Here is a 14,387-nt window from a genome sequence, read left to right as displayed (position 1 = left end):
AGGCATAGAAGTTAAATAAGCAGGGTGAAAATATACAGCCTTGACGTACTCTTTTTCCTATTTGGAACCAGTCTGTTGTTCCACGTCCAGTTCTAACTGTTGCCTCCTGATCTGCATATAGGTTTCTCAAGAGGCTGGTCAGGTGGTCTGGTATTCCCATCTCCTGAAGAATTTTCCACAGTTTATTGTGATCCACACAGTCAAAGGCTTTGGCATAGTCAATAAAACAAAAATAGATGTTTTTCTGGAACTCTCTTGCTTTTTCGATGATCCAGCGGATGTTGGCAATTTGGTCTCTGGTTCCTCTGCCTTTTCTAAAGCCAGCTTGAACATCTGGAAATTCACAGTTCATGTATTGCTGAGGCTGGCTTGGAGAATTTTGAGTGTTATTTCACTAGCATGTGAGATGAGTGCAATTGTGTGGTAGTCTTTGGCATTGCCTTTCTTTGGGATTGGAATGAAAACTGACCTTTTCCAGTCCTGTGGCCACTGCTGAGTTTTCCAAATTGGCTGGCATATTGAGTGCAGCACTTTCACACCATCATCTTTCAGGATTTGAAGTAGCTCAACTGGAATTCCATCACCTCCACTAGCTTTGTTCCTAGTGATGCTTTCTAAGGCCCACTTGACTTCACATTCCAGGATGTCTGGCTCTAGGTGAATGATCACACCATTGTGATTATCTGGGTCATGAAGCTCTTTTTTGTACAGTTCCTCCGTGTATTCTTGCCACCTCTTCTTAATATCTTCTGTTTCTGTTAGGTCCATACCATTTCTGTCCTTTATCAAGCCCATCTTTGTCCTTTATCAAGCCTATCTTTGCATGAAATGTTCCCTTGGTATTTCTAATTGTCTTGAAGAGATCTCTAGTCTTTCCCATTCTGTTGTTTTCCTCTATTTCTTTGCACTGATCGCTAAGGAAGGCTTTCTTATCTCTCCTTGCAATTCTTTGGAACTCTGCATTCAGATGCTTATATCTTTCCTTTTCTCCTTTGCTTTTCTTCTACTTAGTTCGTACAATTGAAATTTTAACTCTTCCTGATTCTTCCATCTTCCTTATCCCCAAATCTAAAGAATTCCTCAATTCTATTTCAACTCTATAAATCTATCTTTAGGGAAGTTTTCTTCAAATACTAGTGTGCTTCAGATTCTCTGATGAACATTTTAAAACATAGGTAGCTGGAGTTCATAAATGCTTACCACCTTGGTTGTGGTGATGCTGTATGTCCAAACTTAGCGAGATCTATACATTAAACATGTATAGTTTTTGATATATGAATTATATCTTAATTAAAGCAAAAATGGTTGCTGGACCCTGCATCAGAGGTTTTCATCCAGTAGGTCTCAGATCGAGCCCCAGACAATTGGCATTCTTTGCAAATTTCCAGGTGATGTCAATGCATCTGATCAGAGGACCACATTTTGAAAGGCATTAGTCTAGTGCATCTTTTCATTCTTGTCAACTCCTTGTGCCAGGCTCTCCTCAGATCTTGACCAGACAACCACAAAAAAATTATCAACCATTGCCTTTCTCATCCCTGTCCTCTGTCCTTCCTGGACAATTTTAATAAGTGAAAACACAAATCTGATAAAATTACCCAACTAATATTTTTTTAATCTCTCCAATGGTATTCCACTGACCAGAAAGCAAGGTAATCACTTTCACCTTACAGTTTTCACCTACCACACTCTTCTGTTTTTCCAGGATGTCTCCCTTGAAGAAAATGCTCATCTTAATCTCAATCTGTCCAACTTCTATTGAACTTTCAAAGTTTATTTCAAAGATCATATTTTTGTATGTGAGATATAGCTAAATGCCTCCTAGCAAAGTTCATAAAGTCCTATGGTGACTTCACAATGTGCCTAGTACTAACTGAATTAAATTTTTCACTATATTGTATTTAATTATCACTTTTGATCCCTTTTGGGGGTTTATTTTTATAAGCCAAATCCTCCACTAAAAAAAAAACAAAAAAAAATTAAATATCTTCAACATTTCCCATCCCCCATTACAAATTAGGAGAAACATACAACTTGTTTGGCCTGCTGACTTTCCTTCATTAAGTATTATTTTAAAATGACTTGATTAAAAATATATCATTCAGCATATATTATCACCTCCAACATGCTATGTTAATGCAGAGACGTACTGAAGAAGGAGTTCAACATTATCCACATGAATTTAGAAAAACAACTTGTGTAGGCATGTATCTCGAGATATAAATGTCTAAATCAATAGTTATTTTTGTGTGATTTAAGTCTTTGTCTTCAAATATACACAGACTTTATCTTAATAAATGCCTGAGGATTTGGCCTGTCTTCATCATCAGTTTTAAGGATCTTACCTGTCATGAATATTTGAAATTTACTACCTGCCATACTAATGCTTTCTAAATATAGACATAGTCTAAATTCTAAATCTATCAAAGCATTATATCTTATACTAAATGCATTTTAAAACCCAACAAAAGCTCCATCTAAACTGATACTTAAATTATTAAGGACTAAATGTACAGCCAAAATCCTTTCCTTCCATGACCCAACTTATTACTAATATTATTATATAATTAAAAAATAACTTGTTATATAATGGAAAAGACAATGCTATGAATTTCAGAATTTCAAAATAAGTGTATTTTGTTCTCCTCAAGCACTTAATTTTACCATGTTTATCTTTAGCTGGTACTTTTCCCCATAAAATTACCTACATGGAAATAATGTAAAACTTTCAGATTGATTGATAGATTTTAATTGCTCTGGTATGAACAACAACAATAAAAATGTCCAGCATGTGCTTAAATCATGTTTAGAATTCACTGATTTTACTGTTATATTTCTGTGGCAATTAGTGGCCAATTTAGTTTTGTGGAATAGACAGGATAAATTGAGAGTTTTCTAAGTCTAGTTAAATCATTTTCATTACTGATAAGAAAGCGATTTGAATACTACAATAGGGAGTATAATATCTTGAAAGATGGGTTTCATTTAAAACCATGGATTATCACCTTTGGAAAAGCCTTTGAATCGTTTTGCTAAAAAAAAAAAAAAAGGCAGGTGCCAAATTCAGACTTTTAAGGACTACTCTATTCTCATCAATTATAAGTTTTGTTATCCCCCAATATTATACAAGCCATGATGAAACTGTCTATAATCAACTATACTTTAAAAATAAGATTGAATTTTTCCAGTTATCTGACTAGGTGAAGAGATGTTACCAAGTGGCTGCCACGTTTCTACAATTTTTTTGAGGAACCCACTTGTCAATTCACAGAAGCATGTCCCAAGATAAGCTCAAAATGTCTGAGCAGGTGTGCTAAACTAACAAAGTCTCTCAGAGAGACAGAGAAGTGCTTTGTCTCTTTACTTTATTTGGCTTTGTTTCAAAGCCTTTTCTTTTTCATGAAAGTTCTACTCAGTCTCTCCATGATAGGCTTGTCCGCTGGAATTCACATTCCCTTCCTTCTCATAGGGCTGCTGTGTCAATTACTACTCTACCTGAGGAGCGTAACAAACACTTGCACATTCTGACAGCGTCCTCCCTAATTAGAACCACCAAAAGGAACAACACAGTTGTTCCGTATGTCTTGGTCTTTATCTGTGAGTTTTTGGGTGACACGAAAATTATCCTAAGCTTTTCCGAGACTTAAAATGATAAGAAGAAGTAGTGCCAAAAGGAAAACATTGGAAAAAATCTGAGGAAAATATGGACTTTTTTTGTGTGAAATGGAGAGGAGAGGGAGAGGGAAGAAGGAAAGAAGGAAGATTTTATATATTTACCTATTGTGCTCAGTCATGTCTGATTATTTGCAACACCATGAACTGTAGCTGGCCAGGGTCCTCTGTCCGTGGGATTTCCCATCCAACAATATTGGAGTGGGTTGCCATTTCCTCCTCCAGGGGGTCTTCCCAACCCAGGGAACAAACCCGCCTCTTTTGCATTTCCTGCATTGGCAGGTTGATCCTTACTACTAGCACCACCTGGGAAACCCCATATTTATCTGCTGGGTTAAATATAAATATATATATACACATTGTGGTAGGCAGAATGGCAGCCCAAAGATGTCTATGTCCAAATCCAAGGAACCTGTGATCCTTTTAGGTTAATGGCAAAGGGAGGCTTAAAGTCACAGATCGCTTGACTTTGAGATGGGGAGACTATCCTGAATTATCCAGATGGACCTAGTCATAGGGTCCTTACAAGGAGAAGAATGAGGGAGGCAGAGAGAGAATTGGAGGGATGACAGCCTTAGAAGGGAGAAGGCAATGGCACCCTACTCCAGTACTCTTGCCTGGAAAATCCCATGGATGGAGGAGCCTGGTAGGCTGCAGTCCATGGGGTCACGAAGAGTCAGACACGACTGAGCGACTTCACTTTCACTTTTCAGTTTCATGCATTGGAGAAGGAAATGGCAACCCACTCCAGTGTTCTTGCCTGGAGAATCCCAAGGACGGCGGAGCATGGTGGGCTGCCGTCTATGGGGTCACACAGAGTCAGACACAACTGAAGTGACTTAGCAGCAGCAGCAGCCTTAGAAGTACTTTCCCTGTGATGCTTTAAAGATGGAAGAATGGGGCCACTAGCAAATGTGAAATGGTGGCCTCTAGAAGCTGAAAAAGGTATGGAAAAGGATTCTACCCTAGACCTATAAAAGGAATGCAGTCTTCCTAATATTAATACTTTGATTTTAGTCCAGTGAGATTCGCTATTGACTTCTGACCTCTAGAACTGTAAGATACTAAATTTGTGTTGTTTTACACCACTAAGTTTGTGGTAAAATTAGTTCAAGCAACAATAGAAAATATACATGTATATACACTTGCCTCATTGTTTATCTTTAAATTAGAGAATTTCTCTGTTGTGTTTAAAGATAAACACCATTCACGTCAATGCCAATGCACAAATATAATTCAAATCACACATAAGAGTCATAAACATGATGTAAAGATTCCTTGTGTCTCTGTTTTTAAAAAAAGAAACAAATGGCATTAATTCTAATAACATGTTTTATTCAACCTCAAATATACAAGAATGTATCATATCTATATGTCATCAACACACAGTTATTGAGGTATTTTGCTTTCCTTTTATTGGCATCAAGTCTTCTAAATCTGATGTGTTTGTTATAGCACATCTCACTTTGGACTAATCACATAACAATTGCTCAATTATCACAACTGGCTCGTAGCTACTGTATTGGGCAATATAAATCTAAATATTAAGATGTTTTAGTATTCTGAAGTCAATTTTGGTGATAGCTTTGAATATATTTATATGGTTAAAAAGCTATAATATGAATTTTTATCTGTTTTTAATAAAGAATAGTGATTTCTCTATACATTTTACAGGGCAAAAAATTTGCCTTGATCGAGACACTAAACATAAACACAGAAATGTAAATGCTGACAAGACCATCTCAATCTATGAATTCTTTTCAAATAAGTAAGTAGAATATTTAAATGCCATTCAAAAATTTAGGTGGGTATGTTGGAAAGCTGATCTTTGAGTCACATATATATTTGGGTTTTGTCATCTATTTTTCCAATTTGAATTTCTTTCTCCCTATTCTATTTTTATTCTTACAAGCAAGGCATCAAATGTTTAGTGCAAAACAAACTAAAATAAAATGAGTTTGCTTCTTTACATCTACTCTGAATAGCTGCTTATTCATATCACAGCACAGCTGCCACAAAGCTATCATGGGTCATGGTGTCTGCTCAGAAATAGGAAGCTGAAATAGCCAAAGTACTGCAGGTGAAAACACAGGTATATCAGAAGATCTTTTTCCAGTGCTGGTCAAATTCTACAGGATTCCAATTGCTTATAATTTGGGATAATCTATATAAAGATAAACTGCATAGTTTATTCTTAATATGATTTAAAGAGACATTTTAAATAGACATTTCACAGAAAGATAAGCAATTGTAGATTATAGGAATCAATAATCCTGAAGGTTTTTATTTCAACTTAAGCAGGTAGCAGGATTTTTTCCCCATTATTCTTGTTTTCTTAGATAGAGCTGACACTTCAACCAGCATTTTAAATAACTATACTGGTATTTGAAAATCTCAACAAGGCAATGCAGTCCTTCTCACTGTCTACGTATACATTCTATCTAAATAGCTATCAGCCTAGCATATATTTTTTCCCTTTCTAGTTTCCTAACTTACATCTTTAGGGGATGTTATAAACTGAACATATGCCCATGCAGAAACACCCTCTTCTGAATATTTGGTGGGAATTGTAGCTGTGTTGTTTTGGGTTTTGTTGTTGTTGTTGCTGTTTAACTTTATCCCAATCTTCTGTTTAATTTATAATGAGCTAAATCTTCCAACTTGAGACCTTTTCTTAAAGGATCGTCACTATTTGGCAAAAACAAAACAAAACTTAAATTGATAGTGTTCTTCAAAGCTCTTAAAATATTTTCTTTATTGTACATTATACAAATAAAACTCCCACTTGTTTCCTCCACCTTCCCTGGCTTTAATTTACCTTTTCTCTAAGGCTGTAACAAAACCTAATACAGTCTAGCTGATGCCCAGATATGGGTATGCTATTTTTGACAATTGTCTAATATTTATATTAGGAATCAGCAAAGCCTTACACTTTATAAATGAAGTTATTCATCATTATCAGTCTCCATAGTATCTTGCCACTCCGATGGTCCCTTCACTCTCTATTTTAATTCAGTCTAGGCTGTAGATGCATTAGCCCCACAGGCATCATGACTCACTTTGGAAAAGGAAAACACAACAACCTGATTTCAAAGTATATGAATACTCTGCTTCTTAGATTTACTCCAAAAAACTTGTCAACCGCAGTATCTACCCATGGAGGACTCCTAATGGAAAACGTAGAAACTAGACTCAGAAGAAACATAGGGTGGCACACATCTCAGCTCCTCCATCTTTACATACTGTGGAAGTGACAAGAAGTGAACATCTTAGGAAGGTCTGAGTGGCAGACAATTTCTGGAAATTGTTTGCCAAAAAGAGTAGGAGACAGCCTTCATTGCAGATTGACATTAATGATGCAGTTGAGGGACTGAAAGAACTTACTATTGATATGTGTATATTAGTGCTAGTCAATTTTTTCCACTCCAGTTTGTAATGTTAGCTCTTTCTCTTTCAGCTGATGTTGTTATTTATAAGATCACAGATTGAAAGCTTCTCAAATGACAAAGACTATTCCCTAAGTTTTGCTGAAATAAGGAAATTAGCCCTAGTTGAATTGGCCCTCAGCCACCAGGTACATAGTTCCATAGTTTTACTACTAAAGCAAAAATTAGAAGTTTAAGAATAAAATGTATTCCTCCTTCTTTGGGACAATTCTTTAAGCGCTTGAAGACAGTATCATTTTCTCCAAATGGTGTAAGATTGTTGCTATGATGAGGCACTCTGTAAGATCACCATATACCCTTATGTGGCTATATGCTGCTAAGCCACTTACCACTTACCACTTAGCCACGTGCTGCTAAGTCACTTCAGTTGTGTCCGACTCTGTGCAACCCCATAGACGGCAGCCCACCAGGCTCCCCTGTCCCTGGGATTTTCTAGGCAAGAACACTGGAGTGGGTTGCCATTTCCTTGTCTAACGCAAGACAGTGAAAAGTGAAGGTGAAGTAGCTCAGTCATGCCCGACCCTCAGCGACCCCATGGACTGCAGCCTTCCAGGCTTCTCTGTCCATGGGATTTTCCAGGCAAGATTACTGCAGTGGGGTGCCATTGCCTTCTCCGGCTAGTGGAGGAGAAAATGCTAAAACCTACGGACCCTGTTTATATTCATGTGGGTTGGGAATTATCCATTGTTAGCCATGCAGCAGAAAAGGAAAAAATAAATCCTTTGAGGATACAAATCTTTCTAAGGATACACTGTACTCAAACGATCCCTTACACAGCATTCATAATGAGACTAGCTGATGTGCTAACATTTACAGAGCATTAGAGTGATGCACAATACTATATGCTTTGTAGTACTGGCTTATTTAATCTTCACCACAATTCTACAATGTACAATGTAGAAGTTGTACATATTCATATACTGTACAATGTACAATATGAAGTTTTATTATTTCTTCCCACAGAAGCAAATAAGGACTTAAGAAGATTAGTCATTTCTCAAGGTCACTTAGGTAGTCACAGAACTAGAATTTGATCCCATGTCTATTTGACTCCAAAGCCATGACCTTAACAATCACAGTAGAGAAGTTTTAAGGACAACTCTATGGCTAATACCCATAAAATTTTATATGTGTTTATTGAAATTCCACTAATGAAATTTTATATAATATATATATACACACACACGCTTATGCATATATATATATATGTGTGTAATCCTAATTTGGAAGATATATTTTAATTATACTCAATGAAGAAGAAGATTAAAAACACAGAAACTAAGATAAGTCATCTGATATTAACAAAAGGAGCAATGAATCTTCAAAAGAATGATGACTAGTTTTATTCTTTGGAGTCTATTTCAAAGGCTAAATTGAAAACATTTAGTCTTTGTCTTTTAAAATGAAATAAGAACATGCGTATCTAAATCTGCACTGTGCAATATGGTAACCACTAGCCAAATGCATCTATTGAAATTTAAATAAAGATTGAATAAAATTTTTAAAAATTAGTTCCTGTCACATGAGTACCAATCTAAATGGAACTAAGGATGAACTAAGCGATGCTTTTATCAAGGATGATCTACACTAATTCTTTCCCCTTTTGTAGTCACTGTTCTCTTTCCCCCTCTCACAACACTGCACTCTGAATAAGACAAACTGTTCATGATTTTCACATTATCTTTAACAGGATCCACTGGACAAGTTGTCTCCTTACATGAAAATGAAGACGGCTAAAATAAGAACTGACATTGAGACTTGAGGGTGAGGAGTATAACTCAGTTTTCTTTTAGCATGAGCCAATAGTATATTTCAGGAGATACAATTTAAGACACATTTCATTGATGACTTGATGGCTACCAGGAAAAGGAAGTATTCTAAAATGGTTGTTTTTATTTTTATTTTTTGAAAAGCATGACATTTGAACAGAAAGAAATAGTGTGAGTGAGAAAGAGATAAAGTGATGAACAAGCAATGAACATTTATATCAATAAAATCTCATTTTAAAGGAAAATAAATTGTCGTCTGTCCTTACTATAGTCGACCCTGATTATTTTCATTATATATATAAAGAATTTTAGATAGTTTTCTATAATCATTATGCAAACAAGGAGATGGGCTATTATGTTTAACAATTTCCATAAGTGACTTATAAACGAGTTTACATTTTCAAAATGGGAGGTTGAACAAGATGGTAATTTCAATTGTGAACTTATTAAGAAGTGAGCTCAATTTATGCTTTCCCCCATTTTTAGCCTTTAAAAATAGTTTCAATGATAAAGACTAGTATCAATGGCATCACCATTTTTAATAGTATTAATGATCTTCACAATCACAGTAGCATTCACCAACTTTTATAAGGCTATTGGAATTTATTAGTGGTTTGCTTGTCTATTTAATGTCTATTTGATAAGGCTTTGCCCATGGTAGATTGATTTAAATTCTTTTGAAACTTCGCATTGCGTATAAAGAACACATTCACAGAAGAAATTTCACAAAAGAAATTTGTGACTAATTTGAAAAAGAAAAGATTCTGATTGGAAAGAATCAGAATCTTTTTCTTTCATACATGGAGGTTAAAAATATTTATGCAAAACCATAATTTTTCCTCCCTAAGTATACAAGTTGTGAATGTCCACAGGTATGGAACAGCAGAATGCTTGATCTTATTTAAAACTACATTACACAAAAAATTCTAGGTTTAAAAAGAATCAACCAACTAGTGTTTAGTATTTATCCTCAGTATAATTAATTTTATAATAATCAGCCTAGTGATCTCTATTTATCCACATTCTAACCTAGTTAATCACTGTATTATATGTTCACATACCACATACACTGTTGAGAAACTTTTAAGAAAACTGACAGGATGTGCATACATTCTAAAATTGTTTTTCTAGTCACATCCTGAAGAAAACTCTTGATAATTTGATAAGGTAATGGTTGTTCCATCTCTCTCAATCTCTCTCCATCTTTTTTATATCAAACCTTTCTTTTTATAGTCAGATGATGGATAATATGTGGAAAATACACAGTGCCCTCATTCAGTCACTAGCTACTCCTTTTTTACTTCCTTAGCTTGGCCACAAATCTCTAACTCATGAAAGGCCTCCAAAACATTGCCTGAGGGTAGGCAGGAGGAGAAGGTGGAGCTCAAAGTGTGCTGTGCCTTCAAGAATACTGCCCATTGTTTTAGTACCTGCAGTTCCTTGGAACGGTGCGGCACCTGTAAAAGGTTAATGAGCATAGAGACTTTCAGGCATAATGCAAATTACAGACAGACAAACACAGACATTTCATTGATAAACAGACAAGCAACATGCACGCTGCAGGCACACTACAGGTGGCAGATATTACTGCAGCTCCACCGTTGGAAGATCTTGTAGATCACGTGTATAAATGAGTTTTTGTCTTTTCGTGTGAGATACTATTTCAAGTACAATTTTACAAAAAGGAAAAATAGTTTTTCAACAGTTGTCAGGTATTCTTGTCTTATCTTGCATTGTAATCAGATGTTTATGTCATCCTTTTTGTTACAGGTCATTAGAAATCTCCTCAACTTTATCAAATAAATCAATTAAATAGATCTTTTTTAAAAGGTTCATTCTTTCTTTTTTAAAAAAGCCTGATTCACTTCCATCCAAAAAGTATTGAATTCATAATTTAGGCACCTTGTCTTCACTATATTTGATAAACATCTTTACTGCTAAAAAGAAATCATGGTCTAAATCGTCTGCAATAAATATCTTAAATGGATTCAAACTCTCTGAGCTATTAAAAAGTTCAGTCAGGACTTTGTGATGAACTCAATTTTTTAAAAAATCAAGCTGTCAGGTTTTTTTAAAAATCCTAAATTGTTTGTCTTTAAAATTAATATTCATGGCTGTATGAGAATCATCAAGCATTAATGTACATGCATTAATACTACCATCATTGCAGAGGGCCTGCAGAGAAAGAGTTCTTCCATTCCCAGTTTCATTTTTTAAACAATCTCTTGCTATTTTAGCAGCACTCAACACTAATACAGAAGTAATCAAATTAGCATTAGCGGTTCATGTTGCAAAATTCAATTTGTACTGCTACAACATCAAAGTAAAAATATTTGCATATCAAAAGTAAAAGAGGTGGGATTTAAATTAATTTAGTGTCTTAAACAAAATTAAGTAGGCCTTGATGGTAAATTAAATGATAAATAGTTCACAAATACCAAACTAGAATATATTTATATTTCTTTTCAAAAAATCCCAAGGCCTGTGTACTAAATGCTAATGAAATATGAATATTAGAAAAAGAATGGAATATGACAGTGCATATGGAAAATGTTGGGTTTCTCATATTCTGAGAATTCTGTTTAAATTTCATTCAGACTGTAGTGTTTACAACTGTTTATAACTCAGAGTATATAGGTGAAAATTCTATCTATTATCTATCCATTTAGCATAATACAATATTCTAAATCTAATTATCACCAATATTTTACCATGTAAGAAAATGTAGTGGCTTTTATACACTTGTGGGCATAAACATGACAAAATACTGTGACTTCTAAGAAATACATTCCTTTTTTTAATCACCTGCTATTATCATGAAGTTTCCATCTGCTTATCACAATGATTAATGTTTTAATAGTCCTTCCTCATGTGGTGATTCCTATGGCCAAGTTGGGAGAAACACACTTTTTTTATGAGTGGATGTTTTCATGTAACCACGACTATGTGCTTCTCAGGGAAGGGTCGGGGTGGATGACGTTTTCAAAGGAGTAAATCAAGCCTTTAAAATAATTTACATTTCTGCTTTAGCTCAGTCTTCTCCTAACAGAGACCTAGTGAATGACCACTATTTGCAGTATAATGGAGTCCCTGAATATTAAATATTCCCTAATGTACCCGGGGCATTATGTTCCTTCCTCCCTGGCAACAAACTCCCAACCTGCCTGTTATGAGAACTGCTTCCTAGGTCATTAGATGTAACTCTGCACTGATATTTTATTTTTTGTTTCCTATTCCAACTAATGTTTAAACTAAAACATGTTTCTATTGTACTACCATGCTTTCAGATATTTCCAAAATATAGAAAAATTTAATGTATTCAGACTATTTTATCTTATATGCTTACTGGAAAAGAAAGAAAATGCTGTTTTATGAGCCATTTTCATGATTTTAAACAATGTGATATAATTTGAGAAATACTAGTGACAAAATTTCCCAGAGATATTGTAAGTAGTGTCCACAACATTTTATAAGTACTAAATGGGCTTCATGGAGCTAATCTGATAGGTAGCTATACTTAGAAACTTTTAACTTATTAGCCAGGTGCCCTTACAGAAAAGACATATCAGGAACAGGTAAACAAGAAAAAGAAAGCATTTTAAAGTGAAAACTTAGGATGAAATAGATATAGTTTATTAGCTTCATCTAACTTCTAAATTTCAAGTTGTTAATTACATGATATTCGGGTAAAGGTGAGCAGGCAAAATGACAAATTTTACATTTATTTATTAATTAAAGAATTATTGTCCTTGGATTAAGTTTTGTTGCTGCTGTTTTTTGTTTGCTTTACCCTGTGAGTTGGAAAAGCAGATTTTCGAGTATGGTACGAGAGTAACATTGGTTAGCTTCCCCATCATAAAGGAATAGACTGATGAAAAAGTCATTCTTTGTAAAGTATAACCTATGAAATTGTAATTTCCATGTATGTGTGACATATCACAATATGCTATGGGATATTATGCCCAAAGATATTTTCAAATACATTCTGAATATATTAGAGTACTTTTAGGTAAAAAAAAAAATTGAGTTGTACAAAGATCACGTTTGTCATTGTTCAACCATTTCTTCATAATGATACTATAGTCATTTTGTGGGGGAGGGGCAGGGATCATGTGAAATAGGGATTGTCTGTGCATTTCTCACAGATTTTGCTTTGCAGATTTGATATAACATCTACATAAAAGTGAATCATTTGATAATCTAATGTAGATACAGTATTTTGTTCATTTGCATGCTTTTAGAAAGGCCCTTCTAACTACAATCTATTTTCATGGGAAATAATAATTCTCTTTTCAGGAATACAAGAGCTTAATTATTTAAAAAGAGAAAAAAGTGACCTTTTGGGAAGAGAGGACAGAGATCTGAATATTAATGCAATCAGTAGCTGTCATTTAGAAGACAAGGCAAAATCATCTGCAGACCAAAAGAAACCTAAACCTAGGTATCTATGACTCAATAGAAATTATTAATAGGAGGAAAATTTCAACTTAAGAAACATGTGGATTAAATTTTCCTTGTTTTTAAGAAAGATCAAAAATACCTGTTTCAAGTCAGTTAGCTATTTCTGGTAGGAATAATTTAAGAAAGTTACAGTAATTAGTATAATATATAATTGGATTATGACATGTTGCATAGGAAACTCTTATACTTTATTGTATAATCAGGAAATGGTATTTCATCTATTTTTTGTTGTCATTCATTTAAAACTACAAAGACCAAAAGAAATAAAATTAAATGAAAGGGTAGTGAAGTATTTAAAACGACATAGTTCAGATCTTCTTTTACAGATAAGAACACTAGAGTGCAAAAGGACAGTGGTTTGCGCAAGGTCCCACAACTGGCAGCAAAGCCAGGGGCAAATCACTGATTAACAAATTTCAAAAATTAAGAAATGTGCTTATTTCAATATGAGAATAATTTGAAGGAAGATCAACTGAGAATTGATGAAGACCTGCTCTATTATAGGCACTATGATACATGCTTCATATACATTTTTTTCATCTCACTCTAATTCAGGAGGTTATGGATTTTATTAATTTTTTTAATGAGAATACTGAATATCCGAGAGACTAAGTAAATTGTTCAAGGTTACAGAGCTTGTAAATTGATTGCATAGTTACCACTAAAATCCAAAGTGTTCCTCTTTCTTATCTCAGTTTACACATTAAAATAACTAAAACTGAAGGCCAGTTCTATAACCAAACTAATATAGAATAATATTTGTTGAAATAATGAGGGTGATGATTTATAAGCTTCCTAAAGAGGAATCAAATGCAAATTCAATAAATACTTAGCTGTACTTGAGGCTCAAAACAAAGACAAATGAAACTTTTTAGCAAAAGGACATAAAAAACAATGTAGAAATGTGGCCTTACTTTCCTTGAACGATGTTACTAAACCAAGCCTTTGCCCCAAATGACTAATGTAGTTCAAGTTTGAGTGGAATTTCTTTTCATATATTTAGCTTCCTAATGGCTGTTTTTTTTTTTTTTTTCCTTTT

The 14,387-nt window shown here is 34.4% G+C and overlaps 1 protein-coding gene across 1 annotated transcript in view; it reads right to left on the bottom strand.

Moving 5' to 3' along the window:
- The window catches only part of PCDH7 (protocadherin 7), a 477,252-nt gene that overhangs the window by 166,930 nt on the left and 295,935 nt on the right, over positions 1–14,387 (bottom strand). The window lies entirely within an intron of this gene.

This window comes from Bison bison, unplaced genomic scaffold, assembly GCF_000754665.1.
Source record: "Bison bison bison isolate TAMUID 2011002044 unplaced genomic scaffold, Bison_UMD1.0 scf7180017864136, whole genome shotgun sequence".
Classification (NCBI taxonomy): Eukaryota; Metazoa; Chordata; class Mammalia; order Artiodactyla; family Bovidae; genus Bison; species Bison bison.
The sequence above is the reverse complement of the archived record's forward strand: the minus strand, read 5'-3'. Positions and strand labels throughout refer to the sequence as shown.